We start from the raw sequence: 17,139 nt of genomic DNA on the forward strand, positions 1-17,139 counted from the left end.
TCCTCCCATGGCTCTCTGATAGTTTTGGCCAGTGTAAAAGCTATCCCCATAGGGAGTCCACTGTCCTTTGCTTTCCTTTGGAGGTTTAGCCCCTCGTCTATCCCATCTTTCTGGGGAGAAATCTTTCTTGTATTGTGGGTGAGTTGGGGGTGTAAACCTTCTGGAATACCCTCTTGGGGGTCCCGAGCCACGGGTTTGTGCCTGGGCGGGGTGGATTTGAGACTTGGGTCTATACAGTCCTTCTTTCTGAGTACCAAAGGTACCTTCTCTGTTTTTTTATCCCTCGTTTCTGATCTCATCATAGGTTTAGTTTGGGGTAGACCTAAGAGGTCATGATTTAATTGGATAATGCGATTGACATTATCCCATCTTTATTGGTCATCTCGATAATAGAAACATAGAAGATAGGGCCGAATGGCCTACTCCTGCTCCTTCGATGAGATCCCCTCTCAATCTTCTAAACTCCAGTGAGTATAAGCCCAATCGACACAATCTCTCCTCATACGTCATTCCTGCCATCCCAGGTATCAGTCTGGTGAATCTTCGCTGCACTCCTTCCATGGCAAGAACGTCCTTCCTCAGGCAAGGCGACCAAAACTGTACACAATACTCAAGGTGCGGTCTCACCAAGGCCCTGTACAACTGCAGCAAGACATCCTTGTTCCTGTACTCGAACCCTCTTGCTACGAAGGCCAACATACCATTTGCCTTCTTAACCGCCTGCTGCACCTGCATGCTTACCTTCAGCGACTGGTGCACAAGAACAGCCAGGTCTCTTTGCACTTCCCCTTCTCCCAATCTATTGCCATTCAAATAATAATCTGCCTTCCTGTTTTTGCCACCAAAGTGGATAACCTCACATTTATCCACATTATAGTGCATTTGCCATGTTTCTGCCCAATCACCCAACCTGTCCAAATCGTACTGGAGTTTCACGACATCCTCCTCACAGCTTACCCTCCCACGCAGCTTTGTGTCGTCTGCAAATTTGGAGATATTACATCCAATTCCCTCGTCCAGATCATTAATATATATTGTGAACAGCTGGGGTCCTAGGACCGATCCTTGCGGTACCCCACTAGTCATTGCCTGCCACTCGGAAAACGACCCGTTTATTCCAACTCTTTGCTTTCTGTCCGCCAACCGGTTCTCTATCCAAGTCAATACCTTGCCCCCAATCCCATGTGCCTTAATTTTGCACGTTAATCTCTTGTGGGACCTTATCGAAAGCTTTCTGAAAGTCCAAATACACCACATCCACTGGTGCACCCTCTCAGGCAAGTTTGAGGGCTGTATTTTGGTATTGATTGGCCAGGCAACCATGAACAATGTCCCAGTTATCCTGCGTAAGTACTTTGCCTAATCTGTAGGCAGCTACCAGTCCTTTAGTTGTAACTGTATTAGTGAGTATTTCCTTGATGGAACCCATTACATGCCCACCCTGAGTTGCTGTGAGAACGTAAGCGTATATTTGAACCCAGTTGTTGCACTGGTTTAATGGGGGAATTAAGTCTGAACTTAGTATCATTTGCAGTAGTTGCCTCAGGTGTTGGGCATTCCAATCTTGGCAACAGGTTTCAAATGTATCAAGGTTAGTTAGGATCCAGCAGGTTTTTTCCTGGCTGGTGTTACCCGGTCTACCACACATTGTGTAGATAGAGCTCAGGTTTACTTGACCTAGGGGCACAATGTGTGGTTGCTGGGGTTGGTTTACTGGACCATTAATCATTGCGCCTCCAGCATTTAGATAAGATTGAGCTAGTGCCTGTCGGCATTGATAACGGATTCTAAGCTGTCTATAGTTTTCTCGAAGATTCCACTCATTTATTTCATCATGAGCTTGCTACCTTAACCGGAATCCATGGCCCCCAGGAGCATAGGCTGCTCCAGGTCCTGCTATTTGGCCATGGTTGCCACCACCTTGTTGGGCACCGTTCATTAGTCCTCCCAATTGTGCACCTTATCATTAAGGAATTTAGTGGATTTGGAGTATTTGTTTGATTATCCCACTGGATATTCTGTATCCCCTGGTTCTGGGGAATCAACATCAATCGTGCCATGAGTTCCAACGGCTCCATCGGCACCAAAGCCTTCTATTTCAAAAATTATCACTTGGTTTTGTGGAGGTACAGGGATAGGATTATTTCCCCTAATAAAGCAATCGTTTGAATTTCCTAATAAGACTTGGCCAATTCCAACAGGGTTTGCCATTTTGTCAGGACCTAACCTCGGTTAGGGTTTAATATTTCGACAGGAGCTAACCTCGGTTAGGGTTTAATATGAACTTTATAAGAAATTTCTAGATCTCAATGGTATATTGAGGGAGTTCTGATTTAAGTTCTACAAGGCCTGATCAGGGGCTTGTCATCTCTAGAGACTTAAATCTGGGTCTTAGTACCATTGTCAGTAAAACACTCCTATACTTAATCTACAAGATGGATATAGATATAAAAATAAGTATAGGTTCTGTATCAACTCGTTAACACACACATTGGGCGCCTAATCCTAAAGATGCTTAATTGGGTCTAAAGGTCCAGACTATCTCTCCCTAAATGAAAGGAACAACCTGAAGATGTTACCGTTCTCCAGATAGCACTTTTAATAAGTTTAGCTAGACTGTAACCTTCTGGATTTTGAGGGTCCAGAAAACTCCCCCATAATTCTGCAACTCCTCGCCAAGGAGCGTACAGAGATTGAGTTAGTGAGTTTGATTACAGAAGTACCATGTGAGACAATTAAAAAAAATATAGATTTATTAAAGAACCGACATGTAATTACAGTTGGTGATTCAATCGGGACATTAACAGTTCCAAATACAAAAAGCTTTTACAATCTTATCAGAGATCCTTATTCTCAAATTTTAACTTCATTACATTTTTACATTTCTTAGTCTTATTCCAGGATATCCACCCAAAATCAAATACAAGTACCTTGGTCCCCAAGACTCAGAGTTAAAGACTTACAGAGCTTGCCTCTGAAGCCTAAGAATCGCTTTGCCCCTTCAAGCGAATCCGTCTTCCCATTTGAAAGTCCAATTTTTATACCCTTTTTCAATGGTATATCCTTTGAAGTTTTCTGCTGATGTAAGCTAATTATCTCTAGTCATTTTTCTGTTGACCCCTGCTATTCTTAGTTAGTTCAGCTTGTAGCAAGCAGACTTGTGTCTCTACCTTTAGGTGTTCAAAGCTTATCATAACAATGTGATGGCTGGTGCCTCTATTTGATGTCATTCTTACGAAGGTCTTCTGTTTGTATCTTTTGCATTTAGAACACCTCAGCTGGTTGCACCATTGTCTTCTTAGTTACCTCAGTTGGTTGCAACACAGACTCGTGTCTGATGTTTCATTTGATGTCATTTTTACAAAGGCATATGTTTCTTTAATTTCTGTGATTCTTTCTGAAGTGTTGGTTTAAGACACTTTAACTGGGTGTTCTTTCCAAGGCTTCAGACTTTCTGGAAACTCTACCCTTCTGCTTCAATAAGGCTATTGATTCAGTGTCAACAACTTATCTTATCTCGAAAGCCTGTATGCTGTACACGGCTTTAGATTGTTGAGGCTTCCAGATTGTCAAACCCGGTTAGTCATGTTTTAATAAAGTCAGAATATTTCATAGAATGGTGTATTTTTCTGAATATGGCTATTTTGCTTATTCCTTCACAACACATGCCCACATTTACCAAATACCTGCAGAATCAGTCACAGCAACAGCTCTCCACAGGCAGCAATATCAGTCATAACGGCACAGAAGGAGGCCATTCGGCCCATTGAGTCCATGCCGGCTCAGTGATCCAGTCAGTCCCATTCCCCTGCTCTATCCCCATAGCCCTGCAAGTTTATTTCCCACAAATGCCTATCCAGTCTCCCCTTGAAAACATGGCGTGTCTCCACTTCCACCGACAGCGAGTTACAGGTCCTCACCACTCACAGCGTAAAAAAGTTCACATCCCCCCTGTATCTCTTGCCCAATACCTGAAATCTGTGTCCCACAGTCCTTGTACCATTAACTAGTGGGAACAGCCTTTCCCCGTCTAGCCTATCCAAACCCGTCATAATCTTGTACACTTCTATCAAATCACCCCGCAACCTCCTTTGTTCTAATGAAAACAAATCCGGCTTCTCCAACCTGTCCTTGCAGCCAAGATCCCCCATCCCCGGAACTACACCGTTAAATCTGCTCTGCACCCACTCAAGGGCCTTCACATCCTTCCTAAAAAGTGTGGTAACCAGTCCAAACGAGCACGTTATAAAGATTCAGCATAACTTCTCTACTTTTGTACTCAATACTTCTATTTATGAAGCCCAAGATCCCATATGCTTTGCTAACCACTCAATATATCCTGCCACCTTCAGGGACCTATGCACATTAACTCCCAGGTCCCTCTGTCCCTGCACACTCTTTAAAACTGTGCCATTAAGTGTAAATTGCCTCTCCCTGTTCCTTCTGCCAAAATGCATCACCTTACACTTCTCTGTATTAAACTCCATCTGCCACTTGTCTGCCCATTCGGCTAGTCTATGTCCTGTTGCAGTCAATTGGCATCATTCCCAGCTTTTGCCACACCCCAAAGTTTGGTGTCATCAGCAAATTTAGAAATTCTATTGTATTCCAATATCCAGGTCATTTATATACATCAAAAAAGCAGTGACCCCATCAATGACCCTTGGGGAACACTACGACCATCCCCTCCAGTTTGAAAAACAGCCATTTACCACAACTTGCTGATTTGTCCTTAAGCCAATTCCTTATCCAAGCTGCCACTGACCTCAACGGGAACGGGACCAATATCCTTGCGGGAGGGTTTGCTAGTGCTGTTGGGGAGGGTTTAAACTAGCTTGACAGGGGGATGAGAACCTAAGTATAGAGTCAATAGGGAGGGAAGAAAAACAAAAACGTAGAAATTAAATTGGAAGGACAGAGGAATCAAGGGCTCGATAGTAGTCAACAAGGAGGTTTGCCTGTACTAAATGGTATATACTTCAATGCAAGGAATATAGCGAAGGCAGATGAGCTGAAGGCACAGGTAGATACTTGGGACTATGATATTATAGCTATTACAGAGACGTGGCTGAAAGAGGGGCAGGTATGGCAGCTAAACATTCCTGGGTACAGGATTTTCAGACGGGATAGAGGGAGGTAAAAAGGGAGGGGGGGTCGCGGTATTGATTAAAGAAACTATTACAGCTGTGAGGAGGGATGATATGTTGGAGGGATCATCAAACGAGGCCATATGGGTCGAATTGAAAAACAAAAAAGGGGCGATCACACTGCTGGGAGTGTACTACAGACCCCCAGTGAGGGGGAGATAGAAGAACAAATATGTGGACAAGTTTCTGAGAAGTGCAAAAATTATAGGGCAGTAATAGTAGGGGATTTCAACTACCCCAATATTAACTGGGATAAAATTAGTGTGAAGGTATAAAAGGTGCAGAATTCCTGAAATGCATCCAGGAAAACTGTTTTAGCCAGTATGTAGCAAGCCCAACAAGGGAGGGGGCGGTTCTGAACTTAGTTTTAGGGAATGAAGCTGGGCAGGTAGAAGGCGTAACAGTGGGGGAGCATTTTGGTGCTAGTGACCATAATTCTGTTAGATTTAAGGTAGTTATGGAAAAGGACAAGGATAGACCAGGAATAAAAATTCTAAATTGGGAAAAAGCAAATTTTGCTAAGCTCAGAGGGGATTTAGCCATAGTGGACTGGAAACAGCTACTTGAAGGTAAATCAGTGTCAGAGCAGTGGGAGGCATTCAAGGAGGAGATCTGGAGGGTTCAGACCAAATATGTGCCCTTAAAGAAAAAAGGTGGGACTAACAAATCTAGAGCCCCCTGGATGTCTAGAGACATACAGGGTAGGATAAAGAAAAAAAGGGAGGCGTATGACAGATACTGAGGGCTAAATACTCCAGAATCTTTAGAGGAGTACAGAAAGTGCAGGGGTGCAATTAAAAATGATTAGGAAAGCAAAGGGGCCACAGTCTCAGGATAAGGGGTCGGCCATTTAAGACTGAGATGAGGAGGAATGTCTTCACTCGGAGGGTTGTGAATCTTTGGAATTCTCTACCCCAGAGGGCTGTGGTTGCTGAATCATTGAGTATATTCAAGGCTGAGATCGATAGATTTTTGGACTCTAGGGGAATCAAGGGATATGGGGATCGGGTGGGAAAGTGGAGTTGAGGTCAATGATCAGCCATGATCTCATTGAATGGCGGAGCAGGCTCGAAGGGCAGTATGGCCGACTCCTGCTCCTAATTCTTATGTTCTTATAACAGGATTGCCAAATGGATGAATTACTCAAATATTTTGAGACACGTTTGTCCACATCTCTTTAAAAGGAGGAAAGAAAGGACTTTGCATTTATTTGGTGCCTTTCATGACCTGGGGACGTCCCAAAGAGCATTGTGACCAAAGAAGTACTTTTTGGAGTGTAGTGACTATTATAATGTAGGAAACGCGGCAGCCAATTTACCCACAGCAAGAGCCCACAAACAGCAATGTGATAATGACCAGATAATTTTTTTTTAGTGATGTTGATTGAGGGATAAATATTGGCCAGGACACCGGGGAGAACTCCCCTGCTTTTCTTCAAAATAGAGCCATGGGATCTTTTACCTTTGCATAAGGTCCCACGTCTACCTTTTAGGCACACTCTTCTTTTCTCTCTACCTCCAGCCCGTTTTGAAAGTAATTGTTCTGAGTTTTAATAGCCTGCAATGCAGTGATTGAGGCTTTTTCCTTCTACGTAGGCTATGGAGTCTGGAGCAAGTCGCAGTAGCTCGACTCAGAAGAGGCCGGTGCGGACACAGGCTGTCATTGACCAGTCCGACATGTACACACATGTCCTGTCCGTGTTCACCGAGAAAAAGGTTAGCAGCGCCGAACGAGATGCGCCTGATTTTGGAAAAGGAAAAACTGACAAAAGCAAAGTGAACAGAGCTCATTCTGTTACGATGGGATTGTTGTAAAACTGATCCCAAAGAGACAAGTAACATTACTGGGGATAATCTGAGAGGCCAACTCTGAAAACCTTTGATTCTGATACCCAACACCAATCTAATTGGTGTTGACGAAATTGAGGTGGAGTACCACAAAGAAAGACTTGCATTTCTATAGCGCCTTTCACCACCTTAGGACGTCTCAAAGCGCCTTACCGCCAGTGAAATACTTTTTGGATTGTAGTCACTGTTGTAATGTAGGGAGATGCGGCAGCCAATTTGTGCACAGCATGGTCCCACAAACGGCAATGTGATAATGACCAGATTATTAAAAAAAAAAAAAAAAAAAAAATTAAGTGGTGTTGATTGAGGGATAAGTGTTGTACAGAAAGCAGAATAAAGATTGGCAAATACAGATGGAATTAAGAGACAGACAGAAAAAGCTAAATCAAAATTTTTCTTAAAAAAATCTCCAATACCAATTAACTTCTGAAGAAATGAGACTCCACACTTGTAAAATAAAATTCTCAGGGCCAGAGAGGTTGTTTAACTGTAATTATCAGTTATGACACCATTAAAAATTGACTTGCTCCTGTATGCACCAGCCCTAACTTATGGCCTGATTAGTGTGGAACTAGTGGGCAAGTAGCCCAAGTTCACGCCATTGTAATCATTTCAATGCCGAGTCTATCGGCGAGGACTGCAATAATGCACCGTATGGAGGAGCAAGGTATCTCTGACAGCAAGTTCTGGATTTCTGCGTTTAATTGCGCATGTAATCCAGAGGTTGCCGTCAGATTTACACTGTAATAACGGTGATCGCTGATTATTACCGCACATTCCAGGCCAATATATTTTAAAACGAGAGTTAAATTAGGGTACAGAAGAGATTTATTAGAATGGTTCCAAGGATGAGGGAATACGGTTACATGGAAAGACTGGAGAAGCTGGGGTCGTTCTCCTTTGGAGCAGAGAAGGCTAAGAGAAGATTTGATAGGTGTTCAAAATTATGGAGGGTTTAGATGGAGTAAATAAAGAGAAACTGTTTCCATTGGCTGAAGGGTTGACGGCAGAGGGCACAGATTTAAGGTGATTGGCTAAAGAACCAAAGGCGACATGAGGAAAAACTTACTTACGCAACAAGTGGTTAGGATTTGGAATGCGCTGCCTGATAGGGCGGTGGACAGCGAGTCAATAGTAGCCTTCAAAAGGGAAATGGATAAATACTTGGAGAAAAAATTGCAGGGTTATAGGGAAAGAGCACGGGGAGTAGGACTAACTGGATTGCTCTTCGAAAGATTTGTATGGATTGTGTTCCCTTACCCATTCTCTAAAGCAATCTTTTTCACCTTCATAGAATCTTACAGCACAGGAGGAGGCCATTTGGCCCATCGTGCCTGCTCTTTGAAAGAGCTCTCCAATTAGTCCCATGCCCCTTGCTCTTTCCTCAGTCCTGTAAATTTTCCTTTTCCAGTCCAGCTGCCCTAATATCTCTTATTGTGGCTCGGTGTCAAATTTTGTTTGATAACGCTTCTGTGAAGCACCTTGGGCCGTTTTACTACGTTAGTAGTGCTATACAAATACAAGTTGGTATATAGGCAATGCAGCACCTATATGACTGTGGACGTGACTTCTCTGATATTAGCACAAGCAAAATCTTCAACATTATGGCTCAGATGTCAAAAAAAAACTTAAAACCTGCTTCATCGAATGGCTTACTGTTTGAATCAATGCCTGGTTGTGGAGCTGTGAAATCCTGGGATGAAAGGGTTGTCCTATGAGGAGAGATTGTGTAGATTGGGCCGATACTCTGCAGTTTAGAAGAATGAGAGGTGATCTCATTGAAACATACAAGATGCTGGGGTGGGATTGGCAGGGTAGATGCTGAGAGGTTGTTTCCCCCTGGCTGGAGAGTCTAGAACCAGGGGGCATAGTCTCAGGATAAGGGGTCAGCCATTTAGGACTGAGATGGGGAGGAATTTCTTCACTCAGTGGTGAATCTTTGGAATTCTCTACCCCAGAAGGCTGTGAATGCTGAATCGTTGAGTATATTCAAGGCTGAGATAGATTTTTGCACTCTAGGGGAATCAAGGGATATGAAGATCGGGCAGGAAAATGTAGTTGAGGTCAAAGATCAGCCGTGATCTTACTGAATGGCGGAGCAGGCTCGAGGGGCCGTATGGCCGACTCCTGCTCCTAATTCTTATGAGCCATTCAGACCAGGAAGGCCCTGGGTTTCGGTCTCTAGAGCTAGCTGCTCTCATCTGGGGCAATGGTTCGGTGTTATAACTTGATCCGGTGCTTCTGGGGAGCGGAAAGAAAAAAAAAAAGAAAAAGAGAACTGCTGGAAAGTAACTGTTCGTTGACCCCCTACTCAAAGCACGTACACATCAGGCGAGGACATGGTGTTTGGTTGTTCTCCTCCCCCTGCCAAGCAATGGAATGGACTGCAAACACTCATGGTCTAAGCTCATACATGCAAAACAGTCACTTGTGAAGTACTGAAGGGCAGTCCTCTCGTCCAGCACAAGTCAGCCCATTTCAAGAGCGAATGGAAGAAAAATAATGAAAAAGTTAAACCTTCACACTATGACTTGAGAAAGATTTGGCCATTACTCAGTCAACATCTTTTAAGCACAAGAGCCCAGGTGGGGAACCATGTGTTGAGCACTTATATGAAAATGTTGTCCTGACATTGCACAGGCAGTTGTGGATGCAGACTTCTACTCCTGTACCATGTAGAACCCTAGGACATGCACCAGTTGGACTTTCCACAGCTAAAGCTTCTGCTTGTTGCATTATATAGAATTTACAGCACAGAAACAGGCCATTTGGCCCAACTGGTCCGTGCCAACGTTCATACTCCACACGAGCCTCCTCTCACCCCTCTTCATCTCGCCCTGGCAGCGTGTCCTATTTTTATGTTTATCTAGCTTCCCCTTAAATGCATCTCTGCTATTGGACCTCATGTTACCAAAGATATGGGGCAAAGTGCCCAGCCACTCTACAGGAGTTGGGTTGCGATTCTTGGACACTACAGCAGAGGCACTGGGGTGACAAACCTCTGAACAATTCTGGTCGCCATGTTATAAAAAGGATAGAGGCACTGAGGGTGCAAGAAAGATTTACAAGGAGAATACCAGAAATGCGAGGGTTTACCGATCAGGAAAGGATGAACAGGCTGGGTCGCTTTTCTCTTGAAAAAAGTATGACAGATGGCAGGTCGAGAATACATCTGAGGATCAGGCTAAATATAGAAAGTTCAGAGAAGTGACAAAGAAAATGAGAAGGCATGAGAATAGAATGGCAGCTAACATAAAAAAGGTAATCCAAAAGTCTTCTATAGGCTTATAAAGGAGGGGTGGGGCCAATTAGGGATGAAAATGGAGACCTACGCATGGAGGCAGAGGGTATGGCTGAGGTACTAAATGAGTCCTTTGCATCTGTCTTCACCAAGGAAGATGCTGCCAAAGTCAGTGAAGGAGGAGGTAGAAGAGATACTGGATGGGATAAAAATTGATAGAGGTGGTAATAGAAAGGCTGGCTGTACTTAAAGTTGATAAGTCACCAGGACCAGATGGGATGCATCCTAGGATGCTGAGGGAAGTAAAGGAAGAAATCGCAGAGGTACTGGCCATAATCTTCCAATCCTCCATAGATACAGGGGTGGTGCCAGAGGACTGGAGAATTGCAAATGTTCCACCCTTGTTCAAAAAAAGGGTGCAAGGATAAACCCAGCAACTACAGGCCAGTCAGTTTAACCTCGGTAGTTGGGAAACTTTTAGAAACTGTAATCAGGGACAAAATTAAACAGTCATTTGGACAAGTGTGGATTAATTAAGGAAAGCCAGCACAGATTTGTTGAAGGCAAATCATGTTTAACTAACTTGATCAAGGTTTTATGATGAGATAACAGAGGGTTGATGAGGGTAACGTGGTTGACGTGATGTACATGGATTTCCAAAAGGCGTTTAACAAAGTGCCACATAATAGGCTTGCCAGCAAAGTTGAAGCCCATGGAATAAAAAGAGACAGTGGCAGCATGGATATGGAATTGGCTAAGTGACAGGAAACAGAGTGGTGGTGAACGGTTGTTTTTCGGACTGGAGGAAGGTATACAGTGGTGTTCCCCAGGGGTCGGTTCTGGGACCACTGCTTTTCTTGATATATATTAATGACTTGGATGTGGGTGTATGGGATGACCCAAAACTTGGAAGTATAGTGAGGAGGAGTAATAGACTTCAAGAGGACAGACAGGCTGGTGGAATGGGCGGACATGTGGCAGATGAAATTTAACAAAAGTGCAATGTGATACATTGATAGAAAGAATGAGGAAAGGCAATATAAACTAAAGGGTACACTCCTGAAGGGGGTGCATGAACAGGGAAGCCGAGGGGTATATGCGCACAAATCGTTGAAGGTGGCAGGGCAGGTTGAGAAAGCAGTTAAAAGTTTATGGGATCGTGAGCTTCATGAATAGAGGCAGAGTACAAAAGCAGGGAAATGAACCACCTTTATAAAACACTGGTTCGGCCTCAACTGGAGTATTGTGTCCAATTCTAGGGGAATCATGAAGATCGGATGTGAAGGCCTTAGAAAGGGTGCAGAAAAGATTTACGAGAATGATTCCAGGGATGAGGGACTTCAGTTACATGGATAGACTGGCGAAGCTGGGGTTGTTCTCCTTAGAGCAGAGGAGATTTGATAGGTGTTCAAAATCATGAGGGATCTGGACAGAGTATAGAAAGAAACTGTTCCTATTGCGAGAAGGGTCGAGAACCAGAGGACACAGATTTAAGGTGATTGGCAGAAGAACCTGTTGTGTATGTGCCTTTAAAAGAACTGATTCTATACTGCAGTACCGGCAGTGACCACCCCTGTATATAAAGCCATAGCAGGCTTCTGTATTTCAGTCTTGAATTACTCCGTTCAATAAATACCTGTTTTATTGTTCTCCTGCAGTCTGAGTATTATTGATCCTCGGACACTACACTGGCGATGGGCAGGTTTGAACTCACCTGCAGTACTGCATCACCTCACGGGGATCTTTTCCCTGAAGAGAAGCTTCTTGGAGGTCGAAGTCAGAACGGCGGGCGTCGACCGCGGGCAACCACCCAGGGATCCATCGGAGAGTTGCAGGGGAGGCTGTGGCGAGCTGGGCCTGGCTCCCCAGTCGAGGTGTTCCAGCAAGTCATGCTGGTAGCAGGTAGTGCGCTGACCCTTCCGGACTGCGGCGGGCTCAGGCTCGATCGAGCGGCTCTGCAAAGGAGCCGTGCAGCGTCGTCGGGAGAAAAAGGGAGAGGGAGGAGCGCACAGGGCGTGGTCAGTGCTCAAGAACAGGGCAGCGTGGAGAGGATAGAACGCGGGGAAAGTAGTGAGATGCGCCGAAGCCGCGGGTCGCCGCCATTACCCTGTAGAATGCTAGGAGCAGCGTGGCAGCAAGGGGAAGAAGGAAAAGCGCAGGAGGCGCCATTTTAAAATCACCCAAGATGCTGAAGAGTGGCAGTATCACTGCTTTTGGCAACGAGGTAGAAGACTGGACCACGTATGTGGAAAGAATTGAAGTGTACTGCAAGGCAAATGAGGTGGCCGATGGAAAGGCGGCGTCGGTATTATTAAATTTGATGGGCGCAAGAATGTACAGCCTATTGCGGAATTTAATTACCCCAGCTAAACCAATGGAGGAAAGTTGAGGAGATTGTTAATATCTTATAGGAACACCTAAACCCTACACCGCTGCTGATAGCAGAAAGATTCAAGTTCCATAAAAGAAACCAGCACAAAGATGAGAGCAATGCTGACTATCTTACGGAACTACGCAAGTTATCGAAGCACTACCAGTTCGGAGCATGACTGGCAGACACCTTGCGAGATAAGTTTGTCTGCGGGCTCCAGAGTGAAGGAACCCAGAAACGACTACTTTCGGAAAAGGACCTGACGCTAGAACAGGCTTTCAGCGTGGCAGTATCCTATGAAGCAGCAGCAGGGGGAGCTGCGGAAATACAACAGAAACCACAAGAATACAGCGCTAACGAAATGGCGTATGGAGCAGAAAAGTGCTATCGCTGCGGCAGAACAACCCATGAGCAGAAGGACTGCTGGTTTAAAGGACAAAGTATGCAGGCAATGTGGGAAAATGGGACACATAGCAAGAGTCTGCAGGTCGGGAAAGAAAACCAACACTACAAGAACTAAGGAAAAGTACAAGAAAGTAAAGAAATTGACAGACAGTAGTTCGGAAGATCAGGAGTGTGATAAGGACTCCGGGAGCAGGAGACTAAGTAGTCTAAAGTTACACAATGTGATCGCAAAAGGTGGATCACCGAACCATTTGGGTCACCCTCATGATAGCAGGGTCCCCAGTAAAGATGGAATTGGACACAGGATCAGCCCTAACTGTCATGAATCGACAAGACTATGAGCGGCTATTCCCACACATACCCTTGAAGGACACGTCCATTGTATTGAAGACATACACGGGGCAAAAAGTCTACCCCAGAGGAAAAATAAGGGTGCCAGTTGAAGACAACGGCAAGGAAACACAAACTATCTATATATACTACCAGATGGAGGACCACCATTGTTGGGACGTGAATGGATCCAAAAAATACAATTGGATTGGCATTCCATTCAGGCGCTAACTGTGACTGACAAAAAGGACGACGTCACACCTGGACGACTGTCAAAAATTCTAACTGACGCGAAAGAGGTGTTCCAACAAGGACTTGGGACTCTAAAAAGGAGTAACGGCAATGATAAAAATCGAAGATATCCAAAAAAATTTTTTTATTTTTTTTATTTTTTTATTTTTTTAAAATTTAGGCCAGACCGGTACCTTACGCGATCCGCCCAGCCGTCGAAGCAGAGCTGGAGAGTCTGGAGCATTTGGGTGTGCTGTCCAAGGTGGACTGGAGCGAGTGGGCCACACCCATCGTTCCTGTAATGAAATCATTGAGCAGCACGCCTGGGGAACCAAAGGAGGTTTACATCTGTGGGGACTGCAAGGTGACTGTGAACCCAGTCCTGCACACAGTACAATATCCACTTCCACGGATAGAAGCTATTTTCACCTCACTATCTGGAGGGAAACGCTTTACAAAGATTGGTCTGGCCCAAGCGTATCTACAAATGGAGGTGGAAGAAGCATCTAGGAAATACCTCACCATAAACAAAGGCCTTTACCAGTACAATCGACTGGTATTCGGGGTAGCATCAGCCCCGGCTATTTGGCAGAGGGCGATGGAACAAGTCCTGCAAGGGATCCTGGGGACCCAGTGTTATTTGGACGACATCCTGGTTACAGGCGAAAATGACAGTGAACACCTTGCCAACCTGGAGCAGGTGCTCACGAGATTACAGGAATATGGGCTACAAGCCAACCGCCCCAAATGCGAGTTCTTCAGGAGACAAATCTCGTATTGTGGCCACATGATTGATGAGGAAGGGTTGCATAAGTCGCCAGACAAGATTGAGGCTGTAGTCAAGGCTCCAGCACTGGAAAATGTGTCGCAACGGAGGTTGTTCCTCGGGTTGGTGAACTACCATAAGTTCTTGCCAAATTTATCTACAATTCTGCACCCACTGAACGCCCTACTGCAAACTGGAGTAACATGGAAATGGAGTGATGTGTAAGCGTGCTTTTCAGAAATGTAAATGCCTAATCACTTCGAGAAGTATTGGCCCACTACAATCCAACACTACCGATTCGGTTAGCATGTGATGCGTCTCCCTACGACATCGGAGCGGTGCGGTCACACAAATTCCTTGACGTTTGAGGGGCCAATAGCCTTTGCGTTGCGCTCGTTAACCTCAGCCGAGCGTAACTATGCCCAGATTGACAGGGAGGCCTTCAGCCTGGTTTTGGGGGGGGGGGGGGGGGGGGGGGGGGGGGGGGATGTGGGTGAAGACGTTCAATCACTATCTGCACAGGCAGAAATTCACCCTACTGACTGATCATCAGCCCCTGGTCTCCATTTTTAACCCAAAGAAGGGCGTTCCGGTGATGACGGCGCAACGGCTGCAAAGATGGTCACTTTTTCTAGGGGCACATCGGTACGACAGAGTACAAGGGTACGAAACAGCATGGAAACGCTGATGGGCTGTCGCGCCTACGGTAGAGGAAGCACCTGCAGTGGACCCTGTTGAGATATTCCATGCGACCAGTCGAATGTCTGCCTGTTACAAACTCAAGTATAGAGAAGGAAACCCGAAATGACCCGACACTGTCTCGGGTCTATGATTTGACGGTGAAGGGATGGCCAGCACATGGCGACTCACTGTTGCCAGCATTCTCGCCAAGGAGAGAACAGCTGTCAGTGAGCCGGGGGACCTTGATGTGTGGATCCCGAGTGGTAATTCCACCCAAGTTGAGAGATGGAGCGCTCAATGAGCTTCATGAGGGTCATCTGGGAGGGGTGAAAATGAAGCGCCTAGCCAGGGCGTTTGTGTGGTGGCCGGGAATCGATAAAGAAAGCGAGGATATGACCGAGATGCACAGGATGCCAGAAGGTCCAAAATGCTCCACCACAGGCCCCGCTACATCCATGGGAGTGGCCCTCATCTCCATGAGAACGGGTACACAGCGAGTCCATAAATGGACCAGCAAAATCAATGTTCCTAATCGCTGTGGACACCCATTCGAAATGGCCAGAGGTCATTAAAATGTCCTCCACCACCACGGAGAAAACTATTGCAGTCCGACAGACCATCTTCGCCAGGAATGGCTTGCCAGAACAGATTTGCTCCGACAATGGGCCACAGTTTGTGGCCGAGGATTTCCGGAGGTTTCGGAGGAATAATGGGGTGAAGTATGACACATCTGCCCCATATCATCCAGCCACAAATGGATTGGCTGAGAGGTTTGTTCAGACCTTTAAAAAGGCCATAAAGGCAATGCATAATGACGACATACCACTACAACACAAGGTGGATAATTTCTCGTTTGCTTACTGGAATGCGACACATGCAGTCACCAACCAAGCTCCAGCCATAATGTTCTTCAGCCGAAGGCTAAGAGGTCACCTGGATTTGCTAAAACCAAATATAAAAGACGAGATGTTGAGGATAAGCAATTCCAGCACATAAATGAGAAGGCAACCAAGAGCTTCAAGATAGGGCAACCAGTCTTGGCCCGCGACTACCGAACAGAAAAATGGCAGCCAGGAACGATATGCACACAGCAGGGACCACTAATGTACACAGTGGACATTGGAGAGAGCATCGTGAGACGCTATGCTGACCAGATTCTAGAGTCACAGGAACAAGCCAAACCCATACCACAAGCAGATGCACCTGGTAATCAACCCAAAGTACAGATTGCATCTACCTCAGAAGCAGTGGTATTGGAAGCTGACGAACCAACCAATGACAATGAGCCAGAATCAACACCGCCGCAAGAACAGGGTACTCGAGAAAGCAGTTATCCAGTCAGGATCAGGAAGCCTCCTCAAAGACTGAACTTATAAATGATCATTTCAGCTGATGTATATAGTAGAGAAAAAATTGTAATTGTAATTAGTTATTATTTAGTTGTTAAATGAATGTTATGTACTGTATCTAAAAAAGGGGAGCAATTGTGGTGTATGTGCCTTTAAAAGAACTGATTCTATACTGCAGTACCAGCAGTGACCACCCCTGTATATAAATCCATAGCAGGCTTCTGTATTTCAGAATTGAATTACTCTGTTCAGTAAATACCTGTTTTATTGTTCCTGCAGTCTGAGTATTATTGATGCTTGGACACTACAGAACCAAAGGCGATATGAGGGAAAAAAAAATTTTAACGCAGCAATTGGTTAGAATCTGGAATGCACTGCCCGAAAGGGTGGTGGAGGCAGACTCAATCACAGCTTTCAAAAGGGAGTTGAAGTATCTGAAAGAAAAAAAATTTGCAGGGCTACAGGGAAAGGGTGGGGAGCAGGGACTAGCTGAAGTGCTCTTGCAGAGAATTGACTGAATGGCTGCCTTCCATGCTGTAACTATTCTATGAAGGGTGACCTAATAGAGGTCTTTAAACTTATGAAAGGTTTGATAGAGTGGATACAGAGAGAATGTTTCCACTTGTGGGGAAGAGCAAAACTAGAGGCCATCAATATAAGATAGTCACCAAGAAATCCAATAGGGAATTCAGGAGAAACTTCACCCAGAGAGTGGTGAGAATGTGGAACTCACTACCACGGAGTGGTTGAAGTGAATAGTATAGGTGCATT

This window comes from Somniosus microcephalus, chromosome 7, assembly GCF_052327205.1.
Source record: "Somniosus microcephalus isolate GS21.2 chromosome 7, FLI_Smic_1.0, whole genome shotgun sequence".
NCBI lineage: Eukaryota > Metazoa > Chordata > Chondrichthyes > Squaliformes > Somniosidae > Somniosus > Somniosus microcephalus.